We start from the raw sequence: 15,761 nt of genomic DNA, 5'->3' as shown, positions 1-15,761 counted from the left end.
AGGGGGCACCTGGATTTGAACCAGAGACCTCTTGATCTGCAGTCAAATGCTCTACCACTGAGCTATACCCCCTCATGCCCATGCTATTACTGTTGAGAGAACCACCTTCAGTTTTATCGGAAGTCGAATAACTATCGCTAATCAGGATGCTGCATGAGTGGTGACAGAGTTGTGTCGAGATGCAATGCACAGCGCAGCATGGAAAGCCTTCTCAACAAGCTTCAACAGCACAAGCTGATCACAATCACGTAACACTGACCTTTTGGCTTAGATCAAGCCCAAGATGGGGTGCAATGCCTTATCTTGTCAGCTTGGATCTTGATTGTCTCTCTTGTGAGGACCATGAATTGGATTCAATTTGAATTTGGATTTTGGAGCAAGCAAGGAGAAGGATTCAGGTGCACCCGGTCCACTTTGTGCATTGGCTTTGTAACTTTAGGTATAGAGTAAATTCTTTTTGAAGTAACGCTGAATTAGAAACATTTCCCTAATGATTCCTGAAACCCAGGAAGGGATGCAACCAGCTGAGGTTAAATGCTCAGTTGCTGCACGATGCACCCATGCCTGTAAATACTTGCAGTTAATACGTTGGCCAAGCAGATTGATCAACACGACTGCTACCCAACCCTAGTTTTTCAAGAATAAATTCAAATAAAAACTTCTTAGAAATTGAATGGGCAACCTAATGGCAAAATGAAGGTCTTACCATATAATATGGGATAATAATTAGGGGGAACCTAATTAAAGTTGATGGCATGGAGGCACAGTGGTAAGCACTGATGCTCCACAGTCTCAGGGACCAGGGTTCAATTCCCGGCTTTGGTCACTGTCTGTTTGGAGTCTGCACCCCCCACGTGCCTGCGTGCGTTTCCTCCGGGTGCTCCAGTTTCCTCCCATAGTCTGAAAGATGTGCTGGCTCGGTGCATTGCCCATGTTAAATTCTCCCTCGGTGGACACGAACAAGCACTGGGGTATGGCAACGAGGAGATTTTCATGGTAACTTCATTGCAGTGTTAATGTAAGCCGACATGTGACACTAATAAATTAAAGCTTTAATTGTAATATGAAGGTCTTATCATCTAATGTGGGATAGTGATGAGGTGTGGTCCATCATAGAGCAAATGGCAATCTTCCATGCCACCTTTTCATTATACAGCATCAGAAATTCATTATAAATATATTGAAATGATTTGAATTGTTCGATGTGTTGGAAGAGAGTTTTGGTAGTGGTCACCGCCACATCGGATAAAAGGATAGATTAAAATAAATAGAAATAAAAAAGTTTTTGTGTGAAAAAAAATCAGGAAAAGAAGACGAAGAGATTGTAAGAGATGGAAATGTGAAAGTTTGAACTTGAACTCCAGATAGAATTTAAATCATTTGGACCATTGTGTCCCCGGTGGCTAAAAACGAATTAATCCACCTAAAAATGTGGAATGGTACAGTTGTATGCTTAGCGTGTGGGGGTGTAGCTCAGTGGTAGAGCATTTGACTGCTAATCTAAGAGTTTCTCTGGTTCAAATCCTGATTCAACCTTTCTCTTCTTGCCATTTCATTCTACTTTAAGCTATGATTCCACAAATATTGATCAATCCGCATGGGACAACCAGATTGCTTTTGATCTTGTTTGAATTCTGTACAGTCGTGCACTCATGTGGTAGATTATTAGAGAGCAGATCAGCAACTGCAGGTGCCTATTTTGCTGAAGTGTCATTTAAAATCAGGAAGGAAGGTGAATGATATGTTGGCCTTCATCACAAAGGAGCAGCGAAGGCCTGCACTGGGTAACTCACATGATAAATGATTGGGGGCATACTGGATTTGAACTAAGCACTGCTTAGATCGGCAGTCAATTGCTCTACCACTGAGCTATACCCCCTAAAGCCAATGCTGCTGCTGCTGTTGAGAGAACCAACTTCAGTTTTATTGGAAGTCAAGTAAGTATCGCTCATCAGAATGCTGCATGATTGGTAACAGAGTTGTGTCGAGATGCAATGCACAGCGCAGCATGGAAAGCCTTCTCAACAAGCTTCAACAGCACAAGCTGATCACAATCACGTAGCTCACACCTTTTGACTAAAATCAAGCACCAGATTAAGCCCAAGGTGGGGTGAAGTGCCGTTTCTTGTCAGCTTGGATCTTGTTTTTCTCTCTTGTGGGGACCATGAATTGGATTCAATTTGAATTTGGATTTTGGAGCAAGCAAGGAGATGGATTCGGGTGCACCCGGTCCACTTTGTGCATTGGCTTTATATCTTTAAGAATAAATTCTTTTTTGAAGTAACACTGAATTAGAAACATCTCCCTCATGACACCTGAAATCCAGGAAGGAATACAACCAGCTGAGGTCAAATGCTCTGTTGCTGCATGATGCACCCATGCCTGTAAATACTTGCAGTTAATACGTTGGCCAAGCAGATCGATCAACACGACTGCTGCCCAACCCTCGATTTTCAAGATTTAATTCAAATGAAAATTTCTTAGAAATTGAATGGGCAACCTAATTGCAAAATGAAGGTCTTATCATATAATATGGGATAATAATTAGGGGGAATATAATTAAAGTTGGTGGCATGGAGGCACAGTGGTAAGCACTGCTGCTCCCCAGTCTCAGGGACCAGGGTACCATTCCCCGCTTTGGTCACTGTCTGTTTGGTGTCTGCACCCTCACGTGCCTGCGTGCATTTCCTCTGGGTGCTCCTGTTTCCTCCCATAGTCCGAAAGATGTGCTGGCGAGGTGCATTGCCCATGTTAAATTCTCCCTCGGTGGACACGAAAAAGCACTGGGGTATGGCAATGAGGGGATTTTCACAGTAACTTCATTGCAGTGTTAATGTAAGCCTACATGTGACACTAATAAATGAAAGCATTAATTGCAATATGAAGGTCTTATCATGTAATGTGAGATAATGATTAGGTGTGGTCTATCACAAAGCAAATGGCCATCTTCCATGCCACCTTTTCACATACAACATCAGAAATTCATTATAGATATCTCAACATGATTTGATTTGTTAGATGTGTTACAGGAGAGTTTTGGTCGTGGTCACCTCCACATCGGATCAAATGATAGATTAAGGTAAAAGGAAATAAAAAAGTTTTGTGTGGAACAAAAGATCAGGAAAAGGAGAAGAAGAGATCGTAAGACATAGAAATGTGAAAGTTTGAACTTGAACTCCAGATAGAATTTAAATCATTTGGACCATTGTGTCCCTGGTGGCTAAAAAATAATTAATCCACCTAAAAATGTGGAATGATTCTGTTGCATTTTTGGGGGAGTAGCTCAGTGGTCGAGCATTTAACTGCAAATCAAGTTCAAGATCCTGGTTCAAATCCAGGTGTACCTTTTTCTTTAATTTTTTACTGTTCTCTACCTTTTATTTCCTTATTGTCTTTCTTCATTTTTCTTCCTCCCCTCACCCTTTCCCCCTACTTTATGCCACCTTTCCTTACCCCTACTCCCCCTTTGCTTTCCTTTCCCCCCCCCCTTTTTCTAAATTTTACCTCTCCCCCACCCATCTCCCCCCTCCCCCCACATCTTCACCTGTCACAGCTCACCCTCTGATTTCAGCTTCTCTGCTGTTTGGCCATTCACACCTTCTATTCTCTCTATGGGCTGCCATGCCTTTCCCCTGGTTTTTGCGGCTATGACTCATCTTTCATTCCCTCCCCCTGTAGTATAAATATCTCCCACTTTCTCTGCCTTTTAGCTTTGACAAAGGATCATCTGGACTCGAAACGTCAGCTCTTTTCTCTCCTTACAGATGCTGCCAGACCTGCTGAGGTTTTCCAGCATTTTCTCTTGTGGCTCCCTTTTTCTTCTTGCCTTTACATTCTACGTTATTCTATGATTCCACAAGTATTGGTCAATCCACATGGGACAACCAGTTTGTTTTTGATCCTGATTGAATTCTGTACAGTTTGGCGCTGATGTGGTGGAACATTAGACGGCAGATCAACAACTCCAGGTGCCCATTTTGCTGAAATGTCATTTTACATCAGTTTGGTAGGCAAATCATATGTTGGCATTTATCGCAAGGGGATTTGAGAACAAGAGTAAAGGTCTTGTTGCAACTGCATGGAGCCTTGGCAACCCTGCATTGTCTATTTACTGTATTGTGCACAATTGTAGTCTCTTTATCTAAGAGAGGGTACATTTGCTATAGAGGGAGTGCAACAGAGACTCACCAGATTATCTCCTGGGATGGCGGGTTTGTCTACCATTGAGCTAAACCCAGCCTGCTGTGCGTAATTCAATCAGAATCTAAAAGACATTGGTCAGGTGGTACATACTTATCAATGATTATAAAATGAATGGTATCGCGCCAATGCAGGCCGTTAAGCTTACTTATCCTCTGCTGGCTTTTTGAAAGTGCTTGGGTCCAACTGCCTGGAGATTCCCCTTTATCCCTGCAAATGCTACCTCGTCAATATTTATTCCACTCCATCGTGAAAGTTGGCACTGTATCTGCTGCACATTCTTTCAGTAAAGTGCATTCCAGGTCCCACCACGCAGCTGATTAAAAGAGCAAAACAACAAAAACTTGCTGCATTGGGTAACTCGCAAAGTGAAGCACATGATAAAGGAAAGGGGGCACTTGGATTTGAACCAGGGACCTCTTGATCTGCAGTCAAATGCTCTACCACTGAGCTATACCCCCTTGTGCATATTTGGTTGAGAGAACCAACTTCAGTTTTGTTGGAAGGCTAACAACTATCGCTAATTAGAATGCTGCATGAGTGGTGACAGAGTTGTGTAGAGATGCAATGCACAGCGCAGCATGGAAAGCCTTCTCAACAAGCTTCAACAACACATGCTCATCACAGTCACGTAACACTCAGCTTTTGGCTTAGATCAAGCGTCAGATCAAGCCCAAGTTGGGGTGCAAAGCCTTAACTTGTCAGCTTGGATATTGTTTGTCTCTCTTGTGGGGACCATGAATTGGATTCAATTTGAATTTGGATTTTGGAGCAAGCAAGGAGAAGGATTCAGGTGCACCCGGTCCACTTTGAGCATTGGCTTTGTAACTTCAGGAATTTTAAAAAATTAACAATGAATTAGAAACATCTCCCTAGTGACACCTGATATCTGGGAAGGGCTGCAACCAGCTGAGGACAAATGCTCTGTTGCTGCACGATGCACCCATGCCTGTAAATATTTGCAGTTAATACGTTGGCCAAGCAGATCGATCAACACGACTGCTACCCAACCCTAGTTTTTCAAGATTAAATTCAGATGAAAACTCCTTAGCAATTGAATGGGCAAGCTAATTGCAATTAGGTCTTATCATCTAATGTGAGAAAATAATTAGGTGTGGTCTGTCAGAGAGCAAATGTCCATCTTCCATGCCACCTTTTCATTATACAACACCAAAAATTCATTATAAATATCTCAACATGATTTGAATTGTTCGATTTGTTACAAGAGTGGTCACCTCCACATCGGATCAAAGGGTAGAATAATGGAATCATAAAGTGCAGAAGGAGGCCATTCAGCCCATCGAGTCTACATCAACCACAATCCCACCAAGACCCTATCCCCATGATGCCATTTTACCATGGGCAATCCACTTACTTGGCACATCTTTGGACTGTGGGAGAAAATCCACACAGACAGCACATGCAAGATTCATGTCGACAGTGAGGGATTGAACCCAGCCTTGTGAGGCAGCAGTGCTACCCACTGTGCAACTGACCAAATTACAGGGGGCACCTGGATTTGAACCAGGGACCTCTTGATCTGCAGTCAAATGCTCTACCACTGAGCTACACCCCCTATTGAGATAACATTGAAATGAAAATGTTTTTGTGTGAAAAAAAAGATCAGGAAAAGAAGAGCAGGAGATTCCAAGAGATAGAAAAGTGAAAGCTTGAACTTGAACTCCAGATGGAAATTAAATTATTTGGACCCTGATGGCTAAAAAGTAATTAATTCGCATAAAAATCTGGAATGGTACATTTGCATGCTTGGTGTTTGGGAGTATAGCTCAATGGTATAGCATTTGACTGCAGATCACGAGGTCCCTGGTCACATCCAGATGTCCCCCTTTTGTCTTCTTGCCATTACATTCTACTTTATTCTATGATTCAACAAATATTGGTCAATCCACATCAGACAACCAGTTTGCTTTTGATCCCGATTGACTTCTGTACAGTAGTGCGCTGATGTGGTAGAATATTAGACAGCAGACCAACAACTCCAGGTGCCCATTTTGCTGAAGTTTCATTTCAAACTAATTAGGAAGGCCAATGGTATGTTAGCCTTCATCGCAAGGGGATTTCAGTAAAGGTGTCTCACTTCAACTGCATGGAGCCTTGGCAAGACTGCATTTACAGTATTGTGTACAATATTAGTCTCCTTATCTAAGAGAGGACACTGTTGCAATAGGGGGAGTGCAACAGAGACTCACCAGATTATCTCCTGGGATGGCGGGTTTGTCTACCATTGAGCTAAACCCAGCCTGCTGTGCGTAATTCAATCAGAATCTAAAAGATATTGGTCAGATGGTACATACTTATCAATGATTATAAAATGAATGGTATCGCGCCAATGGAGGCCATTCAGCTTATTTATCCTCTGCTGGCTTTTTGAAAGTGCTTGGATCCAACTGCCTGGAGTTTCCCCTTTATCCCTGCAAATGCTACCTCATCAAAATCTATTCCATTCCATTGTGAAAGTTGTTATTGTATCTGCTACATACCCTTTCAGTAAAGTGCATTCCAGGTCCTACCACACGGCAAAAGAGCAAAACCTTCCTTCACTGGGAACTCCCAAAGTGAAACAGATGATAAATGAAAGGGACAATCGGGGTTTGAACCAGGGACCTCTTGATCTGCAGTCAAATGCTCTACCACTGAGCTATACCCCCCATGCCTATACTCTTGCTGTTGAGAGAACCAACTTAAGTTTTATTGGACGTCTAATAACAATAACTCATCAAAATGCTGCATGAATGGTGACAGAGTTGTGTAGAGATGCAATGCATGGCACACCATGGAAAGCCTTCTCAACAAGTTTCAACAGCACATGCGCATCGCAATCACCTAACACTGACCTTTTGGCTTAGATCAAGTGTCAGATCAAGCCCAAGATGAGGTGCAAAGCCTTATCTTGTCAGCTTGGATCTTGTTTGTCTCTCTTGTGGGACCATGAATTGGATTCAATTTGAATTTGGATTTTGGAACAAGCAAAGAGATGGATTCGGCTGCACCCGATCCACTTTGTGCATTGGCTTTGTAACTTAGTAACATGAATAGAGTAAAAATGTTTTGTTTTATCAGTAAAGTTCCTTTATTTGTCACAAGTACACTTACATTAACACCAGAGTGAAATTGCTGTGAAAGTCCCCTCGTTGCCATACTCCGACACGTGCTCATGTCCCGGGGGGAAAAAATTCAGCATGGTCAACTCACCCAACCAGCATGTCTTGTGGGAGGAAACTGAAGCACCCAGAGAAAACCCACGCAGACACAGGAAGAACGTGCAGACCCTGCACAGGTAAGGAATTGAACCCAGGGTCCCTGGAGCTGTAAAGCAGCAGTGCTAACCATTGTACCACTGTGCAACCCCCCCATCCCCAGTGTTGCTGAATTCAGTAACTAACTCAGTAACACGGAATTAGAAACATCTCCTGAATGACACCTGAAATCCAGAAAGGGATGCAACCAGCTGAGATCAAATGCTTTGTTGCTGCACGATGCACCCATGCCTGTAAACACTTGCAGTTAATACATTGACCAAGCAGGTCGACCAACATGGCTGCTACCCAATCCGAGTTTTTCAAGAATTCATTTTTTTAAAATCTTAGAAATTGAATGAGCAACCTAATTGCAATATGAAGATTTTATCATCTAATATGGGATAATGATTAGGGGTGAACAGGCGTGTCTGTGACCGGCAAAGAGACTCCAAAGGATTGTATGTTGCCTCCCTGGTGCTAGGGCCAAGGATGTATCTGAACTGGCATGGGATGTTCTGAAAGGGGAGGGTGAACAAGCAGAGGTCGTGGCTCACATTGGTACGAACGACATAGGCAGGATGAGTGATAAGGTCCTGCAAGGGGATTTCAGGAAGTTAGGTAAAAGATAAAAAAGAGGACCTCTGGGGTTGTAATCTCAGGATTACTTCCTGTGCCACGTGCCAGTGAGGCTAGGAACAGGAAGATAGTGCAGCTGAATACATGGCTAAAGAGCTGGTGTAGGAGATGGGGTTCAGGTATTTTGATCTTTGGGATCTCTTCTGGGACAGATCATAGAATCTTACAGTGCAGACCATTCGTCCCATCGAGTCTGCACCCACCACAATCCTACCCAGGCCCTATCCCTGTTACCCCATGCATTTGCCCTGGCTAGTCTCCCTGACACTCAGGGGCAATTTACCAATCGAACCCGGGTCCCTGGCACAGTGAGGTAGCAGTGCGAATCACTGTGCCACCATGCTGTGATGGGATCTGTGCCAGCTGGGATCTGTACAGTTAAACTGGAGGGGCACCAATATCCTGGCAGATAGATTTGCTAGAGTCATTAAGGAAGTTTAATCTAGAATGACATGGGGGTGGGAACCAGCAGTAGGTCGGAAGGAGAAATATCTGAGGGAGAGTGACAGACTAAGGCCAGTAAGATTAAGAGGAAGAGCAGGCAGGGAATAGTTGCTGAACACAGCGGGACTGGTGGTCTGAAGTGCATTTGTTTCAACGCGAGGAGTATAACAGGTAAGACAGACGAACTTAGAGCTTGGATCATTGGAACTATGATGCTGTTGCTATTACAGACACTTAGTTGAAAGAGGGACAGGGTTGGCAGCTAAACATTCCAGGATTCCATTTCAGTTACATTGGAAGTCTAATAACTATCGGTAATCAGAATGCTGCATGAGTGGTGACAGAGTTGTGTCGAGATGCAATGCACAGCACAGCATGGAAAGTCTTCTCAACAAGCTTCAACAGCACAAGCTGATCACAATCACATTACACTGACCTTTTGGCTAAGATCAAGCACCAGATCAAGCCCAAGATGGGGTGCAATGCCTTATCTTGTCAGCTTGGATCTTGTTTGTCTCTCTTGTGGGGGACCATGAATTGGATTCAATTTGAATTTGGATTTTGGAACAAGCAAGGAGATGGATTCAGCTGCACCCGATCCACTTTGTGCATTGGCTTTGTAACTTTAGGAATAGAGTAAAATTTATTTTTAAAGTAACACTGAATTAGAAACATCTCCCTCATGACACCTGAAATCCAGGAAGGGATGCAACCAGCTGAGGTCAAATGCTCTGTTGCCGCATGATACACCCATGCCTGTAAATACTTGCAGTTAATACGTTGGCCAAGCAGATCGATCAACACGACTGCTACCCAACCCTAATTTACCAAGAATAAAGTCAAATAACAATTTCTTGGATATGGATATTTGGATTATAACTGCAGCTTGGAGTTTGATCGGAACCAAAAGAAAAATCAGATAATGTTTACCAATCAGTGTTTGTTGAAGTTTTGAATGATGCCACTCAGAAGGTTGCCAATCATCCCATCTTGCAAGACTGGCTCTTTGAAAGTGCCATCCAATGATTTTCATTTTCCAGCTCTTTTCCCCAAACCCTGCGCCCCTTTTCCCTTTTGAGGATTTATCATATTCCCTTTTGAAAATCATAATAAAGCCTGCATTCACCCTCCTCTCAGGCAGTGTGTTTGTGGTAGTAACACCTCAGTGATTTAAATACCAGTCCCCCCAGTAAAGACAGACTGATGATTGATTTCTAAAAGGAGTGTTCGGAACCCCTAAAAAAGAGGGCCTTAACAAAGCATCAGGAAATGAGGAAGGAGGTACCTGGATTGGAACCAGTGATCTCTTGATCAAATGTTCTACTACTGGGCTATGCCCCCACACCACAACCATTCAGCCCATCATCTCTGTGCTAGCCACCAAGCACCTATCAATTCCAATCCCATTTTCCAGCGCTTGGTCCGTAGCCTTGTATGCTATGGCGTTTCAAGTACTCATCTAAATGCTTCTTAAATGTTGTGTGGGTTCCCGTCCCTATCACCCTTTCAGGCAGCGAGCCAGATTCCCACCACCCTCTGGGTGAAAAGGTTTATCCTCAAATCCCCTGTAGATTTCCTGCCCCTGACCTGAAATCTATGCCCCCTGGTTATTGACCCCTCTACTAAGGGAAAATGTTCCTTCCTATCTATCCCATCTATGTCCTTCATAATTTTGTACACTGATAATACATTTCAAAAGGGGCTTGGATAAGTTGCTGAAGGGGTTAAAATTCACAGCATTGTGGAAAAAGAGCAGAGGAGTGGGACTAAAGGGACAACAATTGCAAACAGCCAACTTCTTGCTGCTGTATCTTTCTGTGATTTTTGACGCCTGATTCCTGAATGGATTTGGGTGAGGCTACGTTACTTTTGCGTCAAATCAGGTGGTAACACAATGGCTCACTGTCCAAATAAGTTGATGAAAGAAAGAGGAAGTGAGGCACAAGTATTTATTTCTTTCCACGGGGTATTTCCTTAATGATTTACAACTCTTTCAGCTCCTTTTGGTAAAATTGTAAGTCCTTCACAACCACATAATTGACAGGCATATTACAGACTTGGAGAAATATAAATGCAACAAAGGGGGCACCCGGATTTGAACCAGGGACCTCTTGATCTGCAGTCAAATGCTCTACCACTGAGCTATACCCCCTAATTGCCATGCTAATGCTGTTGAGGTAACCAACTTCAGTTTTATTGGAAGGCTAATAACTATTGCTAATCAGAAAAGCTGCATGAGTGGTGACAGAGTTGGGTAGAGATTGTGGTGAACCATAGATGGTTACCACTATGGGTACTGAACCATAGATGGTTAGCACTATGGGTACTTGTACATATGTTACTGTTGTCACTGTTGGGGTTAGGGTTGGGGTGTTCTACCTGTTGGTATTGTTCTGTGGTACACTCCGGTTGGCTCCACCTACCTGTAGGAGTATAAAGGTCACTGCACTGCCGGGTGACCCTTTAGTCTGGGATTGTATTGTTAAGCAGTATGCTCCATTCTTGTTACTAATAAAAGCCTTTATTTCCCGGGTACGATCCAGCCTCCCGAGTGATTTAATCGCGCATCAGAGATGCAATGCACAGCGCAGCATGGAAAGCCTTCTCAACAAGCTTCAACAGGATAAGCTGATCACAATCACATAACACTGACCTTTTGGCTTAGCACAGTAAGAAGTCTCACAACACCAGGTTAAAGTCCAACAGGTTTATTTGGCAGCACAAGCTTTCAGAGTCTCAGGCTCCTTCTTCAGGTGAGTGAAGAGTTGTGTTCACAAACAGGGCATCTACAGACACAAACTCAATTTACAAGATAATGGGTGGAATGCGAGTCTTTACAGGTAATCAAGTCTTAAAGGTACAGACAATGTGAGTGGAGAGAGGGCCAAGCACAGGTTAAAGAGGTGTGTATTGTCTCCAGCCAGGACAGTTCGTGAGATTTTGCATGCCTTTTAAAAGTCTTTTGCAAGCCACACTTTTGGCTGAGACCAAGTGTTAGATCAAGCCCAAGATAGGGTGCCATGCCTTGTCTTGTCAGCTTGGATCTTGTTTGTCTCTCTTGTGGGGACCATGAATTGGATTCAGTTTGAATTTGAATTTTGGAGCAAGCAAGGAGATGGATTCGGGTGCACCCGATCCACTTTGTGCATTGGCTTTGTAACTTTAGGAATAGAATAAAAAAATGTTTTAGATAAAAGTAACACTGAATTAGAAACATCTCCCTAATGACAGCTGAAATCCAGGAAGGGATGCAAGCAGCTGAGGTCAAATGCTCTGTTGCTGCATGATGCACCCATGCCTGTAAATACTTATAGTTAATACGTTGGCCAAGCAGATCGATCAACACGACTGCTACCCAACCCTAGTTTTTCAAGAATAAATTCAAATAAAAACTTCTTATAAATTGGATGGGCAACCTAATTGCAATATGATGGTCTTATCATCTAATGTGGGATAACGATTAGGTGTGGTCTATCATAGAGCAAATGGCCATCTTCAATGCCACCCTTTCATTACACAACACCAATTCGTTTTTAGCCACCAGGGACACAATGGTTCAAATGATTTAAACCATTATAAATATCTCGACATGATTTGAATTGTTAGATTTGTTACAGGAGAGTTTTGGTAGTGGTCACCTCCACATCGGATCAAAGGATAGATTAAAGTAAATAGAAGTAAAAAAAGGTTTTGTGTGAAAGAAAGATCAGGAAAAGAAGAAGAAGAGATTGTAAGAGTTAGAAATGTGTAAGTTTGAACTTGAACTCCAGATAGAATTTAAATCATTTGGATCATTGTGTCCCTGGTGGCTTAAAACAAATTAATCAACTTTATAACGTGGAATATACAACTCTGAGCTTGGGGGTATCGTCCAGTGGTAAAGCACTTGACTGTAGTTCAAGAGGTCCCTGGTTCAAATCCCAATACCCGTTTTTTCTTCTTGTCATTACATTCTACCTCATTCCATGATTCCACAAATGTTGGTCAATCCACATTGGACAACCAGTTTGCTTTTGATCCTGATTGAATTCTGTACAGTAGTGCGCTGATGTGATGGAACATTAGACAGCAGATCAACAACTCCAGGGGCCCATTTTGCTGAAGTGTCATTTCAAATCAGTTAGGAAAGCCAATGGCATGTTAGCCTTCATCGCAAGAAGATTTGAGAGCAAGAGTAAAGGTGTCTTGCTGCAATTGCATGGAGCCTTGTCAGGCCTGCATTTACAGTTATCTCCAATTTTAGTCTCTTTATCTGGGAGAGGATATATTTGCTATCGGAGGAAATCTAATAACTCGGTAATCAGAAAAACTGCATGAGTGGTGACAGAGTTTTGTAGGGATGCAATGCACAGCACAGCATAGAAAGCTTCTCAACAAGCTTCAACAGCACATACTGATCACAATCACGTAACACTGACTTTTTGAGTAAGATCAAGCGCCAGATCAAGCCCAAGATGGGGTGTAAAGCCATATCTTGTCAGCTTGGATCTTGTTTGTCTCTCTTGTGGGGGCCATGATTTTGATTCACTTTGAATTTGGATTTTGGAACAAGCAAGGAGATGGATTCGGGTGCACCCGGTCCACTTTCTGCATTGGCTTTGTAACTTTAGGAATAGAGTAAATTATTTTTTGAAGTAGCACTGAATTAGAAACATCTCCCAAATGACACCTGAAATCCAGGAAGGGCTGCAACCAGCTGAGGTCAAATGCTCAGTTGCTGCACGATGCACCCATGCCTGTAAATACTTGCAGTTAATACATTGGCCAAGCAGATCGATCAACACGACTGCTACCCAACCCTAATTTTCCAAGAATAAAGTGAAATAACAATTTCTTGGATATGGATATTTGGATTATAACTGCTGCTTGTAGTTTGATCGGAACCAAAAGAAAAATCAGATAATGTTTACCAATCAGTGTTTGTTGAAGTTTTGAATAATGCCACTCAGAAGGTTGCCAATCATCCCATCTTGCAAGACTGGCTCTTTGAAAGTGCCATCCAATGATTTTCATTTTCCAGCTCTTTTCCCCAAACCTTGCACCCCTTTTCCCTTTTGAGGATTTATCATATTCCCTTTTGAAAATCATAATAAAGCCTGCATTCATCCTCCTCTCAGGCAGTGTGTTTGTGGTAGTAACACCTCAGTGATTTAAATACCAGTCCGTGCAGCAAAGACAGACTGCTGATTGATTTTTAAAAAGAGGCACTTCAGAAAGCGTTCGGAACCCCTAAAATGAGGAACTTAACAAAGCATCAGGAAATTCGGAAAGAGGCACCTGGATTGGAACCAGTGATCTCTTGATTAAATGCTCTACCACTAGGCTATGCCCCCACACCACAACCATTCAGCCCATCATCTCTGTGCTAGCCATCAAGCACCTATCAATTCCAATCCCATTTTCCAGCGCTTGGTCCGTAGCCTTGTATGCTATGGCGTTCCAAGTTCTCATCTAAATGCTTCTTAAGTGTTGTGTGGGTTCCCGTCCCTATCACCCTTTCAGACAGCGAGTTCCAGATTCCCACCACCCTCTGGGTGAAAAGGTTTATCCTCAAATCCCCTGTAGATTTCCTGCCCCTGACCTGAAATCTATGCCCCCTGGTTATTGACCCCTCTACTAAGGGAAAATGTTCCTTCCTATCTATCCCATCTATGTCCCTCGTAATTTTGTACACTGATAATACATTTCAAAAGGGGCTTGGATAAGTAGCTGAAGGGGTTAAAATTCACAGCATTGTGGAAAAAGAGCAGAGGAGTGGGACTAAAGGGACAACAATTGCAAACAGCCAACTCCTTGCTGCTGTATCGTTCTGTGATTTTTGACGTGTGATTCCTGAGTGGATTTGGGTGAGGCTACGTTACCTTTGCGTCAAATCAGGTGGTAACACAATGGCTCACTGTCCAAATAAGTTGATGAAAGAAAGAGGAAGTGAGGCACAAGTATTTATTTCTTTCCACGGGGTATTTCCTTAATGATTTACAACTCTTTCAGCTCCTATTTGTAAAATTGTAAGTCCTTCATAACCACATGATTGACAGGCATCTTACAGACTTGGAGAAATATAAATGCAACAAAGGGGCAACCTTCGGCAACCTTCTGGTCCTTCTCCCTCTTAAAGATGATGTCCGGCTTCCAGAGGGCACCCAGATTTGAACCAGGGACCTCTTGATCTGCAGTCAAATGCTCTACCACTGAGCTATACCCCCTAATTACCATGCTATTACTGTTGAGAGAACCAACTTCAGTTTTATTGGAAGGCTAATAACTATCGCTAATCAGAAAAGCTGCATGAGTGGCGACAGAGTTGTGTAGAGATGCAATGCACAGCGCAGCATGGAAAGCCTTCTCAACAAGCTTCAACAGGATAAGCTGATAACAATCACATAACACTCACCTTTTGGCTTCGCACAGTAAGAAGTCTCACAACACCAGGTTAAAGTCCAACAGGTTTATTTGGCAGCACAAGCTTTCGGAGTCTCTGGCTCCTTCTTCAGGTGAGTGAGGAGTTGTGTTCACAAACAGGGCATGTACAGACACAAACTCAATTTACAAGATAATGGTTGGAATGCGAGTCTTTACAGGTAATCAAGTCTTAAAGGTACAGACAATGTGAGTGGAGAGAGGGCCAAGCACATGTTAAAGAGGTGTGTATTGTCTCCAGCCAGGACAGTTAGTGAGATTTTGCATGTCTTTTAAAAGCCTTTTGCAAGCCACACTTTTGGCTGAGACCAAGTGTTAGACCAAGCCCAAAATAGGGTGCCATGCCTTGTCTTGTCGGCTTGGATCTTGTTTGTCTCTCTTGTGGGGACCATGAATTGGATTCCGTTTGAGTTTGGATTTTGGAACAAGCAAGCAGATGGATTCGGGTGCACCCGGTCCACTTTGTGCATTGGCTTTGTAACTTTAGGAATAGAGTAAAAAAATGTTTTAGATAAAAGTAACACTGAATTAGAAACATCTCCCTCGTGACAGCTGAAATCTGGGAAGGGATGCAAGCAGCTGAGGTCAAATGCTCTGTTGCTGCATGATGCACCCATGCCTGTAAATACTTATAGTTAATACGTTGGCCAAGCAGATCGATCAACATGACTGCTACCCAACCCTACTTTTTCAAAAACAATTTCTTACAAATTGAATGGGCAACCTAATTGCAATATCATTTAATATTAGATAATAATGAGGTGTAGTCTATCATAGAGCAAATGGCCATCCTCAATGCCA

General features: G+C 42.8%; 6 non-coding genes across 6 annotated transcripts; all 6 read right to left on the bottom strand.

Moving 5' to 3' along the window:
• On the bottom strand, positions 1-72 carry trnac-gca (transfer RNA cysteine (anticodon GCA)). The gene has a single exon. It is a non-coding gene; the product is annotated as a tRNA-Cys (tRNA).
• Positions 73-4,589: 4,517 nt separating this feature from the next.
• On the bottom strand, positions 4,590-4,661 carry trnac-gca (transfer RNA cysteine (anticodon GCA)). The gene has a single exon. It is a non-coding gene; the product is annotated as a tRNA-Cys (tRNA).
• Positions 4,662-5,704: 1,043 nt separating this feature from the next.
• Positions 5,705-5,776, bottom strand: trnac-gca (transfer RNA cysteine (anticodon GCA)). Its single transcript has one exon. It is a non-coding gene; the product is annotated as a tRNA-Cys (tRNA).
• Positions 5,777-6,797: 1,021 nt separating this feature from the next.
• On the bottom strand, positions 6,798-6,869 carry trnac-gca (transfer RNA cysteine (anticodon GCA)). The gene has a single exon. It is a non-coding gene; the product is annotated as a tRNA-Cys (tRNA).
• A 3,751-nt stretch (positions 6,870-10,620) lies between these two features.
• Positions 10,621-10,692, bottom strand: trnac-gca (transfer RNA cysteine (anticodon GCA)). The gene has a single exon. It is a non-coding gene; the product is annotated as a tRNA-Cys (tRNA).
• Positions 10,693-14,674: 3,982 nt separating this feature from the next.
• trnac-gca (transfer RNA cysteine (anticodon GCA)) lies at positions 14,675-14,746 on the bottom strand. The gene has a single exon. It is a non-coding gene; the product is annotated as a tRNA-Cys (tRNA).
• Between the last annotated feature and the right edge of the window lie 1,015 nt (positions 14,747-15,761).

Source organism: Mustelus asterias, chromosome 11, assembly GCF_964213995.1.
Source record: "Mustelus asterias chromosome 11, sMusAst1.hap1.1, whole genome shotgun sequence".
NCBI classification, from domain to species: domain Eukaryota; kingdom Metazoa; phylum Chordata; class Chondrichthyes; order Carcharhiniformes; family Triakidae; genus Mustelus; species Mustelus asterias.
Note: the sequence above shows the minus strand (reverse complement) of the source record. Positions and strands in the feature narration are given on the sequence as shown.